The sequence below is a fragment of the Salmo trutta genome, unplaced genomic scaffold (assembly GCF_901001165.1).
Source record: "Salmo trutta unplaced genomic scaffold, fSalTru1.1, whole genome shotgun sequence".
NCBI classification, from domain to species: domain Eukaryota; kingdom Metazoa; phylum Chordata; class Actinopteri; order Salmoniformes; family Salmonidae; genus Salmo; species Salmo trutta.
In genome coordinates, this window is record NW_021822678.1 from 310,017 (window position 1) to 323,103 (window position 13,087).

The 13,087-nt window shown below is 38.5% G+C and overlaps 1 long non-coding RNA gene across 1 annotated transcript; it reads left to right on the plus strand.

The window, feature by feature from the left end:
* Positions 1 to 209: 209 nt before the first annotated feature.
* On the plus strand, positions 210 to 3,686 carry LOC115183211 (uncharacterized). The gene is made up of 3 exons (XR_003874001.1): positions 210 to 357; positions 1,565 to 1,621; positions 3,670 to 3,686. It is a non-coding gene; the product is annotated as an uncharacterized LOC115183211 (long non-coding RNA).
* The last annotated feature ends 9,401 nt before the right edge of the window (positions 3,687 to 13,087 follow it).

Here is a 13,087-nt window from a genome sequence, read left to right on the forward strand (position 1 = left end):
ACATGGAGAGGAGGGACCTGATCCTAGATTATAATGAATCAGATTACATGGAGAGGAGGGACCTGATCCTAGATCATAATGAATCAGATTACATGGAGAGGGGGGACCTGATCCTAGATCATAATGAATCAGATTACATGGAGAGGAGGGACCTGATCCTAGATCAGCAATCCATAGTTGTAAAGTCTAGTTACAGCAGGTGTTTACTGCCATCTAGTGGAAGATACCAATAAAACACTTTATTTTCAGGGAGGGGAGGCAGCTGATTGAAACCGAAAGTTAAGTTGTTCTTTTGTTCAGGATCCATTTTGAGACGACAGAGCAGAAAATACTATATGGAGATTATTGAAAAATAAAGTAAGTATTTCTGAACAATAATTAATTCTACTGGACAGAGTAAGAGAATGAATACCTGGAATGAGATATTACTAGTTAGTAGAACTACTACTTGAGCTGAGTTGCTGACAGACAGCAGTTTTCAAAGTGGAAACTAATCAGTAGGTCTACATGTTATCAGTAAAACGTCTGGTAAAGATGGCGGAGGAGCTTTTACATTATATGGTTTTATGTTTATCTCAGGGTTTCTCAATCCTTTTGTTCTTACCAGCACTTACACACCTGATTCAACTAATCATTAAATATTTTAAGACAGTTTAATATTTGAGGCATACAAATTAACTTTCTCAAATTAAAACCTTTTGGGTTTGGTAGATCTGTTAACAATTATTAAAGTCCTACATTAACTCATATGTTGGAGATAAAAAAAAACACAACTAAACCTGGTTTAGAGTAAATGATAAGTTTAGCTTAAATAATGTAAGAGAGATGTCTCGAAGAAGGACTATAAAAAAAAATGTAAGCAAGATTCGGTACAATGCCACGAGTTACTGATGTCACTGTTAGCGCCACCCTCTGGTTAATATTGTTATATAAAGTGAAAGTAAGGGTGTGGTCTACGCTGTTACAAAATGACTGTAGAAAATGTAGCGCACATTTCTCTGCAACATTAGAAGCAGGATAAATGTGTTGATTTGAAGGACAGACGGACAGACTCTGGTAAGTCTTGGCTACATATAACTATTATAAAGTTAGGTCGTAGTCAGACATTCAATAGACAGAGTATGATTGAGATATGATTCTTTATCATGCTGACCAACCTGGGCCCGGTTTCCGCGATGAAATTTAGACTTAACGTTGGAAACGCATAATAAGTGGTAAACGATAATTAACAAAATACAGTGTTGAGTTTACGCTATTTTACAAATAAAAGGTTTACCCTCCACCACATCCCCGTTGATGCGGTGTACAGTATAGAGTGCATAGTCCTTTAGTCTGTATGGGCCAGATGGCCAGATGGTGAGGGCCACAGCATAGTCCTTTAGTCTGTATGGGCCAGATGGCCAGTTGGTGAGGGCCACAGCATAGTCCATTAGTCTCTATGGGCCAGATGGCCAGTTGGTGAGGGCCACAGCATGGAGAAAGAAACTGTTCAGATGGGGTGCAGTGGTTTAGACCACTGCACCACCCAGGAGGTGACTGAAAGTAAATATGTTCTTTTGTACAGGATCCATTTTGAGACGACAGAGCAGAAAACACTATATGGACAATACTGACAAATAAAGTAAGTATTTCTGAACAATAATCTATTCTAATGGACAGAGTAAGAGAATGAATACCTGGAATGAGATATTACTAGTTAGTAGAACTACTACTTGAGCTGAGTTGCTGACAGACAGCAGTTTTCAAAGTGGAAACTAATCAGTAGGTCTACATGTTATCAGTAAAACGTCTGGTAAAGATGGTGGAGGAGCTTTTACATTATATGGTTTTATGTTTATCTCAGGGTTTCTCAATCCTTTTGTTCTTACCAGCACTTATACACCTGATTCAACTAATCATTAAATATTTTAAGACAGTTTAATATTTGAGGCATACAAATTAACATTCTCAAATTAAAACCTTTTGGGTTTGTAGGCCTGTTAACAATTATTATAGTCCTACAGTAACTCACATTCTGGAGGAAAAAACACAGCTAAACTTGGTTTCCAGTAAATTATATGTTTATCAAAAATAATGTAAGAGAGATGTCTTGAAGAAACGCGTCTGGGTTTAGAACTCTGTGTCTCAGTGCCCTGCGACAGTGGGAAGTTCGTTTTGCACGGCCCGGTGCTACAGGTGAGTGGAGTTTTATTTTAAGGAACAACAGAATGGTCTAAAATGCGTAAACTCTGCTCACCCGGGGAGCCGGACAATGCAAAACAAATTCACCCAGTGACCGTTACGTTATTCCTTATATGAAACTGAAAGTAACTTTGTAGCCCACGCAGTTACAAAATGTTTGTTGAATCTGTGGCTCATATGTCTCTAGAACGTTAGAACAGTGGTGGAAAAAGTTCTCAATTCTCATACTGGAGTAAAAGTAAAGATTCCTTAATAGAAAATGACTCAATTAAAAGTGAAATTCACCCATTAAAATACTACTTCAGTAAAAGTCAAAGTATTTGGTTTCGAATATAATTAAGTATCAAAAGTAAATGTAATTACTAAAATATACTTAAGCATCAAAAGTAAAAGTAAAGTAGTGATAATTTAAAATTCCTTTTATTAAGCAAACCAGACGGCACAATTTTCTTGTTATTGTAATTTACGGCTAGCCAGGGTCACACTCCAACACTCAGACATCATTTAAAAATGAAGCATTTGTGTTTAGTGAGTCCTCCAGATCAGAGGCAGTAGGGATGACCAGGGATGTTCTCTGTTTAGTGAGTCCTCCAGATCAGAGGCAGTAGGGATGACCAGGGATGTTCTCTGTTTAGTGAGTCCTCCAGATCAGAGGCAGTAGGGATGACCAGGGATGTTCTCTGTTTAGTGAGTCCACCAGACCAGAGGCAGTAGGGATGACCAGGGATGTTCTCTGTTTAGTGAGTCCACCAGACCAGAGGCAGTAGGGATGACCAGGGATGTTCTGTGTTTAGTGAGCCCACCAGACCAGAGGCAGTAGGGAGGACCAGGGATGTTCTCTGTTTAGTGAGTCCTCCAGATCAGAGGCAGTAGGGATGACCAGGGATGTTCTCTGTTTAGTGAGTCCTCCAGATCAGAGGCAGTAGGGATGACCAGGGATGTTCTCTGTTTAGTGAGTCCTCCAGATCAGAGGCAGTAGGGATGACCAGGGATGTTCTCTGTTTAGTGAGTCCTCCAGATCAGAGGCAGTAGGGATGACCAATGATGTTCTTTGTTTAGTGAGTCCTCCAGATCAGAGGCAGTAGGGATGACCAGGGATGTTCTCTGTTTAGTGAGTCCACCAGATCAGAGGCAGTAGGGGATGTTCTTTTGATAAGTGTTCAAATTGGACCGTTTTCTGTCCTGCTAAGCATTCAACATGTAACGAGTACTTTTGGGTGTCAGGGAAAATGTATGGAGTAAAAAGTACATAATTTTCTTCATGAATGTAGTGAAGTAAAAGAGAAAGTTGTTAAAAATATATTTCTCAAAGATATAATGAATGAATGAGAACAATTGACATTCAAGAATTAGTCACTGTGTTAACCAGAACCAACATGCTGGATCTCTGTTTAGGACGTCACTGTGTTAACCACAACCAACATGCTGGATCTCTGTTTAGTTGTCACTGTGTTAACCACAACCAAAATGCTGGATCTCTGTTTACAGGGGTCAGTGCTCTAAAATGAGTCTCTCTGGGGAGAGGAAGGAGGGGGGCCCTGCCTCTAAAATGCATCTCTCTGGGGAGAGAGAGGAGGGGGCCCCTGCCTCTAAAATGAGTCTCTCTGGGGGACATGACACCAAAGCTAAGAGGTAAGATGACAATTTTATGAAGAATTGATTTAGTTTATTTCCTAAATAAATAGCTATCTTAAGATGAATGTAGTTACTGTAAATCTCTCTGGATAAGAGCATCTGCTAAATCAGGGGTTCTCAATCCGGGGTCTGTGGAGGTACTGCAGGGGTTCTGCAGGAAGCGCGGGGAGTGGTGGTGTATCCAGGGAGAAAACTAAACTAATATTCTGAAATGTCATTGTGGTCTTATGTTCCCATCTATTGGAATTATTTAGCATCTGCAGTATTGCTGAAAAAATGTGTTATTCCTTACTAAAGTAGTAATTACTGAGAATTACTAGTTAATTTTATCACTTACAATCATAAAATAACAACTTATACCATAACAAACAATTAAACTGACATAAACCAAAATCACTATATATGTAGTTATTTAGTTAATTGCCAAATTGAGCCGGTCGGACATATTTGAGAGTGAGGGAGATATATAGCATTTTGCATAAAAAAAATGATTTTTGTCTCTCTGAAATGAAACCATCAAGTGATAGATTTTAAACAAATCCTTGTCTGTGAGAGATGTAATAATTAATACATAATTTCTTTAAACAATGAAATCTCATTTCTGTAAAGTGATATGTTGCATTTTGGAACTCTTCTTATGTTTCCAATCTGAGATCAGAGTAGATGAGAGATGTAATGTTTGTCTCTGTTGTGTTGAAGACCAATCAAGCAGGAGAGACCAACCTCCCCTGTACCCAGCTGTGTGTCCATGAAGAGTGACCGGTCTATGGTTCATCCTATAGAGTTTAGAGAGGGAGACTTTTCTACTGAACAAAGGTAAGAAGAACTCATGGGTCATGGTCAGTGAGATAAACAACACTGTCTCTAGTCATTTCTCCTCTCCCATTTTCCTAAAACAATATTAAACAAACACAACGTTCCCTCCCTGTGTGTGTGTGTGTGTGTGTGTGTGTGTGTGTCCACTCCCTGCACGAGGAGATGTAATCTCATGTGTTGTCCACATAGGTCTTAACCTACAGAAGGAATATAGTATGTTTAGTCCCCTGAGGTCTTAACCTATAGAAGGACTATAGTATGTTTAGTCCCAGTGGTCTTAACCTACATAAGGAATATAGTATGTTTAGTCCCAGAGGTCTTAACCTACAGAAGGAATATAGTATGTTTAGTCCCAGAGGTCTTAACCTATAGAAGGACGATAGTATGTTATGGATACTTCAGTCCCCAGAGGTCTTAACCTACAGAAGGACTATAGTATATTATAGATACTTCAGTCCCCAGAGGTCTTAACCTATAGAAGGACTATAGTATGTTTACTCCCAGAGGTCTTAACCTATAGAAGGACTATAGTATGTTTAGTCCCAGTGGTCTTAACCTATAGAAGGACTATAGTATGTTTAGTCCCAGAGGTCTTAACCTATAGAAGGACTATAGTATGTTATAGATACTTCAGTCCCCAGAGGTCTTAACCTATAGAAGGACTATAGTATGTTTAGTCCCAGAGGTCTTAACCTATAGAAGGACTATAGTATGTTATAGATACTTCAGTCCCCAGAGGTCTTAACCTATAGAAGGACTATAGTATGTTTAGTCCCAGAGGTCTTGACCTATAGAAGGACTATAGTATGTTATAGATACTTCAGTCCCCAGAGGTCTTAACCTATAGAAGGAATATAGTATGTTTAGTCCCCTGAGGTCTTAACCTATAGAAGGACTATAGTATGTTTAGTCCCAGAGGTCTTAACCTATAGAAGGACTATAGTATGTTTAGTCCCAGTGGTCTTAACCTACATAAGGAATATAGTATGTTTAGTCCCAGAGGTCTTAACCTACAGAAGGAATATAGTATTTTTAGTCCCAGAGGTCTTAACCTATAGAAGGACTATAGTATGTTTAGTCCCAGAGGTCTTAACCTATAGAAGGACGATAGTATATTATAGATACTTCAGTCCCCAGAGGTCTTAACCTATAGAAGGACTATAGTATGTTTAGTCCCAGAGGTCTTAACCTATAGAAGGACTATAGTATGTTTAGTCCCAGTGGTCTTAACCTATAGAAGGACTATAGTATGTTTAGTCCCAGAGGTCTTAACCTATAGAAGGACTATAGTATGTTATAGATACTTCAGTCCCCAGAGGTCTTAACCTATAGAAGGACTATAGTATGTTATGGATACTTCAGTCCCCAGAGGTCTTAACCTACAGAAGGACTACAGTATGTTTAGTCCCAGAGGTCTTATATTATAGAAGGACTATAGTATGTTATAGATACTTCAGTCCCCAGAGGTCTTAACCTATAGAAGGACTATAGTATGTTTAGTCCCAGAGGTCTTAACCTATAGAAGGACTATAGTATGTTATAGATACTTCAGTCCCCAGAGGTCTTAACCTATAGAAGGACTATAGTATGTTTAGTCCCAGAGGTCTTAACCTATAGAAGGACTATAGTATGTTTAGTCCCAGAGGTCTTAACCTATAGAAGGACTATAGTATGTTATAGATACTTCAGTCCCCAGAGGTCTTAACCTATAGAAGGACTATAGTGTGTTATAGATACTTCAGTCCCCCGAGGTCTTAACCTATAGATGGACTATAGTATGTTATAGATACTTCAGTCCCCAGAGGTCTTAACCTATAGAAGGACTATAGTATGTTATAGATACTTCAGTCCCCAGAGGTCTTAACCTATAGAAGGACTATAGTATGTTTAGTCCCAGAGGTCTTAACCTATAGAAGGACTAAAGTATGTTTAGTCCCAGAGGTCTTAAACTATAGATGGACTATAGTATGTTTAGTCCCAGAGGTCTTAACCTATAGAAGGACTATAGTATGTTTAGTCCCAGAGGTCTTAACCTATAGAAGGACTATAGTATGTTATAGATACTTCAGTCCCCAGAGGTCTTAACCTATAGAAGGACTATAGTATGTTATGGATACTTCAGTCCCCAGAGGTCTTAACCTACAGAAGGACTATAGTATGTTTAGTCCCAGAGGTCTTAACCTATAGAAGGACTATAGTATGTTTAGTCCCAGAGGTCTTATATTATAGAAGGACTATAGTATGTTATAGATACTTCAGTCCCCAGAGGTCTTAACCTATAGAAGTACTATAGTATGTTTAGTCCCAGAGGTCTAAACCTATAGAAGGACTATAGTATGTTATAGATACTTCAGTCCCCAGAGGTCTTAACCTATAGAAGGACTATAGTATGTTTAGTCCCAGAGGTCTTAACCTATAGAAGGACTATAGTATGTTTAGTCCCAGAGGTCTTAACCTATAGAAGGACTATAGTATGTTTAGTCCCAGAGGTCTTAACCTATAGAAGGACTATAGTATGTTTAGTCCCAGAGGTCTTAACCTATAGAAGGACTATAGTATGTTTAGTCCCAGAGGTCTTAACCTATAGAAGGACTATAGTATGTTTAGTCCCAGAGGTCTTAACCTATAGTAGGACTATAGTATGTTATAGATACTTCAGTCCCCAGAGGTCTTAACCTATAGAAGGACTATAGTATGTTTAGTCCCAGAGGTCTTAACCTATAGAAGGACTACAGTATGTTATAGATACTTCAGTCCCCAGAGGTCTTAACCTATAGAAGGACTATAGTATGTTATAGATACTTCAGTCCCCAGAGGTCTTAACCTATAGAAGGACTATAGTATGTTTAGTCCCAGAGGTCTTGACCTATAGAAGGACTATAGTATGTTATAGATACTTCAGTCCCCAGAGGTCTTAACCTATAGAAGGACTATAGTATGTTATAGATACTTCAGTCCCCAGAGGTCTTAACCTATAGAAGGACTATAGTATGTTTACTCCCAGAGGTCTTAACCTATAGAAGGACTATAGTATGTTTAGTCCCAGTGGTCTTAACCTATAGAAGGACTATAGTATGTTTAGTCCCAGAGGTCTTAACCTATAGAAGGACTATAGTATGTTTAGTCCCAGAGGTCTTAACCTATAGAAGGACTATAGTATGTTTAGTCCCAGAGGTCTTAACCTATAGTAGGACTATAGTATGTTATAGATACTTCAGTCCCCAGAGGTCTTAACCTATAGAAGGACTATAGTATGTTTAGTCCCAGAGGTCTTAACCTATAGAAGGACTACAGTATGTTATAGATACTTCAGTCCCCAGAGGTCTTAACTTCTTGAGGCTACCTGGGACGTTAGCGTGCCACCTGTGGCGCACCCTATCAACAGCAGGTGCATTTCAAGAGCGGCAAATTTGAAACCAAATAAATGTACAAATTCAAATTTCTCAAACATACAACTAACTTACAGCCTTTGAAAGATAAACATCTTCTTAATCTAACCACGTTTACCGATTTCAAAAAGGTTTTACGGGGAAAGCATAAAGTTAGGTTATGTTAGGAGAGTACATTGACAATAGCTGTGTGCAATGCATTGTCGATTCAAAGACATGCCTCACCAAAACCATACAATCAGCTAAAATTATGCACTAACCTTTTACAATCTCCATCAGATGACACTCCTAGGACATTTTGTTAGACAATGCATGCATTTTTAGTTCTATCAAGTTCATATTTATATCTAAAAACAGTGTTTTACTATGGCGTTGATGTTCAGGAAATCGTTTCCCTCCAATACCGGCAGTCAAGTCATGACGACAAAATAATTAATTAATATTAGAAAACATTGCTAAAATATTATATTGTCATTCAAAGAATTATAGATTTACATCTCTTGAACGCAATGGACTTGTCAGATTTTAAATTAACCTTACTGGGAGATCACACTTTGCAATAATCTGAGCACTGCGCCAGACAAATACGCATCGCGATACAGACTAACCGCCATGTTGGAGGAATCTAAAATCGAAAATACTATATAAATAATCCATTACCTTTGATTCTCTTCATCAGATGTCACTTCCAAAGAGTCCCAGGTCCATAACGAATGTATTTTTGTTCAAAAAAGCTCATCATTTATGTCGAAAAACCTCCGTGTTGTAGCGCATGATCTAAGCCAGCCGGACTTCACTTCACTTCAAGAACGGAAAAAATATATTTCCGTTCGTTCAAACATGTCAAACGTTGTATCGCATAAATCATTAGGGCCTTTTTTAACCAGAACATGAATAAAATTCAAGGCGGACCATTGGGTTTTCTTTTAAAACGTTTCGGAATGAGAGTACCCACCATCAACTCGCACGCCAGGCGTCTAATGGGCCATCACGTTCCATGGCTCTTATTCGGTCAGATCTCACTGTAGAACACTCAAAACACTTTGTAAAGGCTGGGGACATCTTGTGGAAGCAATAGGAAGTGCCAGAATATAATTCACCCCCTTTGTTTTTCAATGGCATAGGCTCAAAGTCAATTCAACACATCAGGTATCCACTTCCTGTCAGAATCTGTCTCAGGGTTTTGCCTGCCAAATGAGTTCTGTTATACTCACAGACACCATTCAAACAGTTTTTGAAACTTTAGGGTGTTTTCTATCCATATATAATAAGTATATGCATATTGTAGTTACTGGGTAGGTGTAGGAGGCATTTAAAAATGGGCACATCTTTTTTCAAAAAATTCTCAATACTGCCCCCTATACCCTAACAGGTTAACCTATAGAAGGACTATAGTATGTTATAGATACTTCAGTCCCCAGAGGTCTTAACCTATAGAAGGACTATAGTATGTTTAGTCCCAGAGGTCTTGACCTATAGAAGGACTATAGTATGTTATAGATACTTCAGTCCCCAGAGGTCTTAACCTATAGAAGGACTATAGTATGTTATAGATACTTCAGTCCCCAGAGGTCTTAACCTATAGAAGGACTATAGTATGTTTACTCCCAGAGGTCTTAACCTATAGAAGGACTATAGTATGTTTAGTCCCAGTGGTCTTAACCTATAGAAGGACTATAGTATGTTTAGTCCCAGAGGTCTTAACCTATAGAAGGACTATAGTATGTTATAGATACTTCAGTCCCCAGAGGTCTTAACCTATAGAAGGACTATAGTATGTTTAGTCCCAGAGGTCTTAACCTATAGAAGGACTATAGTATGTTATAGATACTTCAGTCCCCAGAGGTCTTAACCTATAGAAGGACTATAGTATGTTTAGTCCCAGAGGTCTTGACCTATAGAAGGACTATAGTATGTTATAGATACTTCAGTCCCCAGAGGTCTTAACCTATAGAAGGAATATAGTATGTTTAGTCCCCTGAGGTCTTAACCTATAGAAGGACTATAGTATGTTTAGTCCCAGAGGTCTTAACCTATAGAAGGACTATAGTATGTTTAGTCCCAGTGGTCTTAACCTACATAAGGAATATAGTATGTTTAGTCCCAGAGGTCTTAACCTACAGAAGGAATATAGTATTTTTAGTCCCAGAGGTCTTAACCTATAGAAGGACTATAGTATGTTTAGTCCCAGAGGTCTTAACCTATAGAAGGACGATAGTATATTATAGATACTTCAGTCCCCAGAGGTCTTAACCTATAGAAGGACTATAGTATGTTTAGTCCCAGAGGTCTTAACCTATAGAAGGACTATAGTATGTTTAGTCCCAGTGGTCTTAACCTATAGAAGGACTATAGTATGTTTAGTCCCAGAGGTCTTAACCTATAGAAGGACTATAGTATGTTATAGATACTTCAGTCCCCAGAGGTCTTAACCTATAGAAGGACTATAGTATGTTATGGATACTTCAGTCCCCAGAGGTCTTAACCTACAGAAGGACTACAGTATGTTTAGTCCCAGAGGTCTTATATTATAGAAGGACTATAGTATGTTATAGATACTTCAGTCCCCAGAGGTCTTAACCTATAGAAGGACTATAGTATGTTTAGTCCCAGAGGTCTTAACCTATAGAAGGACTATAGTATGTTATAGATACTTCAGTCCCCAGAGGTCTTAACCTATAGAAGGACTATAGTATGTTTAGTCCCAGAGGTCTTAACCTATAGAAGGACTATAGTATGTTTAGTCCCAGAGGTCTTAACCTATAGAAGGACTATAGTATGTTATAGATACTTCAGTCCCCAGAGGTCTTAACCTATAGAAGGACTATAGTGTGTTATAGATACTTCAGTCCCCCGAGGTCTTAACCTATAGATGGACTATAGTATGTTATAGATACTTCAGTCCCCAGAGGTCTTAACCTATAGAAGGACTATAGTATGTTATAGATACTTCAGTCCCCAGAGGTCTTAACCTATAGAAGGACTATAGTATGTTTAGTCCCAGAGGTCTTAACCTATAGAAGGACTAAAGTATGTTTAGTCCCAGAGGTCTTAAACTATAGATGGACTATAGTATGTTTAGTCCCAGAGGTCTTAACCTATAGAAGGACTATAGTATGTTTAGTCCCAGAGGTCTTAACCTATAGAAGGACTATAGTATGTTATAGATACTTCAGTCCCCAGAGGTCTTAACCTATAGAAGGACTATAGTATGTTATGGATACTTCAGTCCCCAGAGGTCTTAACCTACAGAAGGACTATAGTATGTTTAGTCCCAGAGGTCTTAACCTATAGAAGGACTATAGTATGTTTAGTCCCAGAGGTCTTATATTATAGAAGGACTATAGTATGTTATAGATACTTCAGTCCCCAGAGGTCTTAACCTATAGAAGTACTATAGTATGTTTAGTCCCAGAGGTCTAAACCTATAGAAGGACTATAGTATGTTATAGATACTTCAGTCCCCAGAGGTCTTAACCTATAGAAGGACTATAGTATGTTTAGTCCCAGAGGTCTTAACCTATAGAAGGACTATAGTATGTTTAGTCCCAGAGGTCTTAACCTATAGAAGGACTATAGTATGTTTAGTCCCAGAGGTCTTAACCTATAGAAGGACTATAGTATGTTTAGTCCCAGAGGTCTTAACCTATAGAAGGACTATAGTATGTTTAGTCCCAGAGGTCTTAACCTATAGAAGGACTATAGTATGTTTAGTCCCAGAGGTCTTAACCTATAGTAGGACTATAGTATGTTATAGATACTTCAGTCCCCAGAGGTCTTAACCTATAGAAGGACTATAGTATGTTTAGTCCCAGAGGTCTTAACCTATAGAAGGACTACAGTATGTTATAGATACTTCAGTCCCCAGAGGTCTTAACCTATAGAAGGACTATAGTATGTTATAGATACTTCAGTCCCCAGAGGTCTTAACCTATAGAAGGACTATAGTATGTTTAGTCCCAGAGGTCTTGACCTATAGAAGGACTATAGTATGTTATAGATACTTCAGTCCCCAGAGGTCTTAACCTATAGAAGGACTATAGTATGTTATAGATACTTCAGTCCCCAGAGGTCTTAACCTATAGAAGGACTATAGTATGTTTACTCCCAGAGGTCTTAACCTATAGAAGGACTATAGTATGTTTAGTCCCAGTGGTCTTAACCTATAGAAGGACTATAGTATGTTTAGTCCCAGAGGTCTTAACCTATAGAAGGACTATAGTATGTTTAGTCCCAGAGGTCTTAACCTATAGAAGGACTATAGTATGTTTAGTCCCAGAGGTCTTAACCTATAGTAGGACTATAGTATGTTATAGATACTTCAGTCCCCAGAGGTCTTAACCTATAGAAGGACTATAGTATGTTTAGTCCCAGAGGTCTTAACCTATAGAAGGACTACAGTATGTTATAGATACTTCAGTCCCCAGAGGTCTTAACCTATAGAAGGACTATAGTATGTTATAGATACTTCAGTCCCCAGAGGTCTTAACCTATAGAAGGACTATAGTATGTTTAGTCCCAGAGGTCTTGACCTATAGAAGGACTATAGTATGTTATAGATACTTCAGTCCCCAGAGGTCTTAACCTATAGAAGGACTATAGTATGTTATAGATACTTCAGTCCCCAGAGGTCTTAACCTATAGAAGGACTATAGTATGTTTACTCCCAGAGGTCTTAACCTATAGAAGGACTATAGTATGTTTAGTCCCAGTGGTCTTAACCTATAGAAGGACTATAGTATGTTTAGTCCCAGAGGTCTTAACCTATAGAAGGACTATAGTATGTTATAGATACTTCAGTCCCCAGAGGTCTTAACCTATAGAAGGACTATAGTATGTTTAGTCCCAGAGGTCTTAACCTATAGAAGGACTATAGTATGTTATAGATACTTCAGTCCCCAGAGGTCTTAACCTATAGAAGGACTATAGTATGTTTAGTCCCAGAGGTCTTGACCTATAGAAGGACTATAGTATGTTATAGATACTTCAGTCCCCAGAGGTCTTAACCTATAGAAGGAATATAGTATGTTTAGTCCCCTGAGGTCTTAACCTATAGAAGGACTATA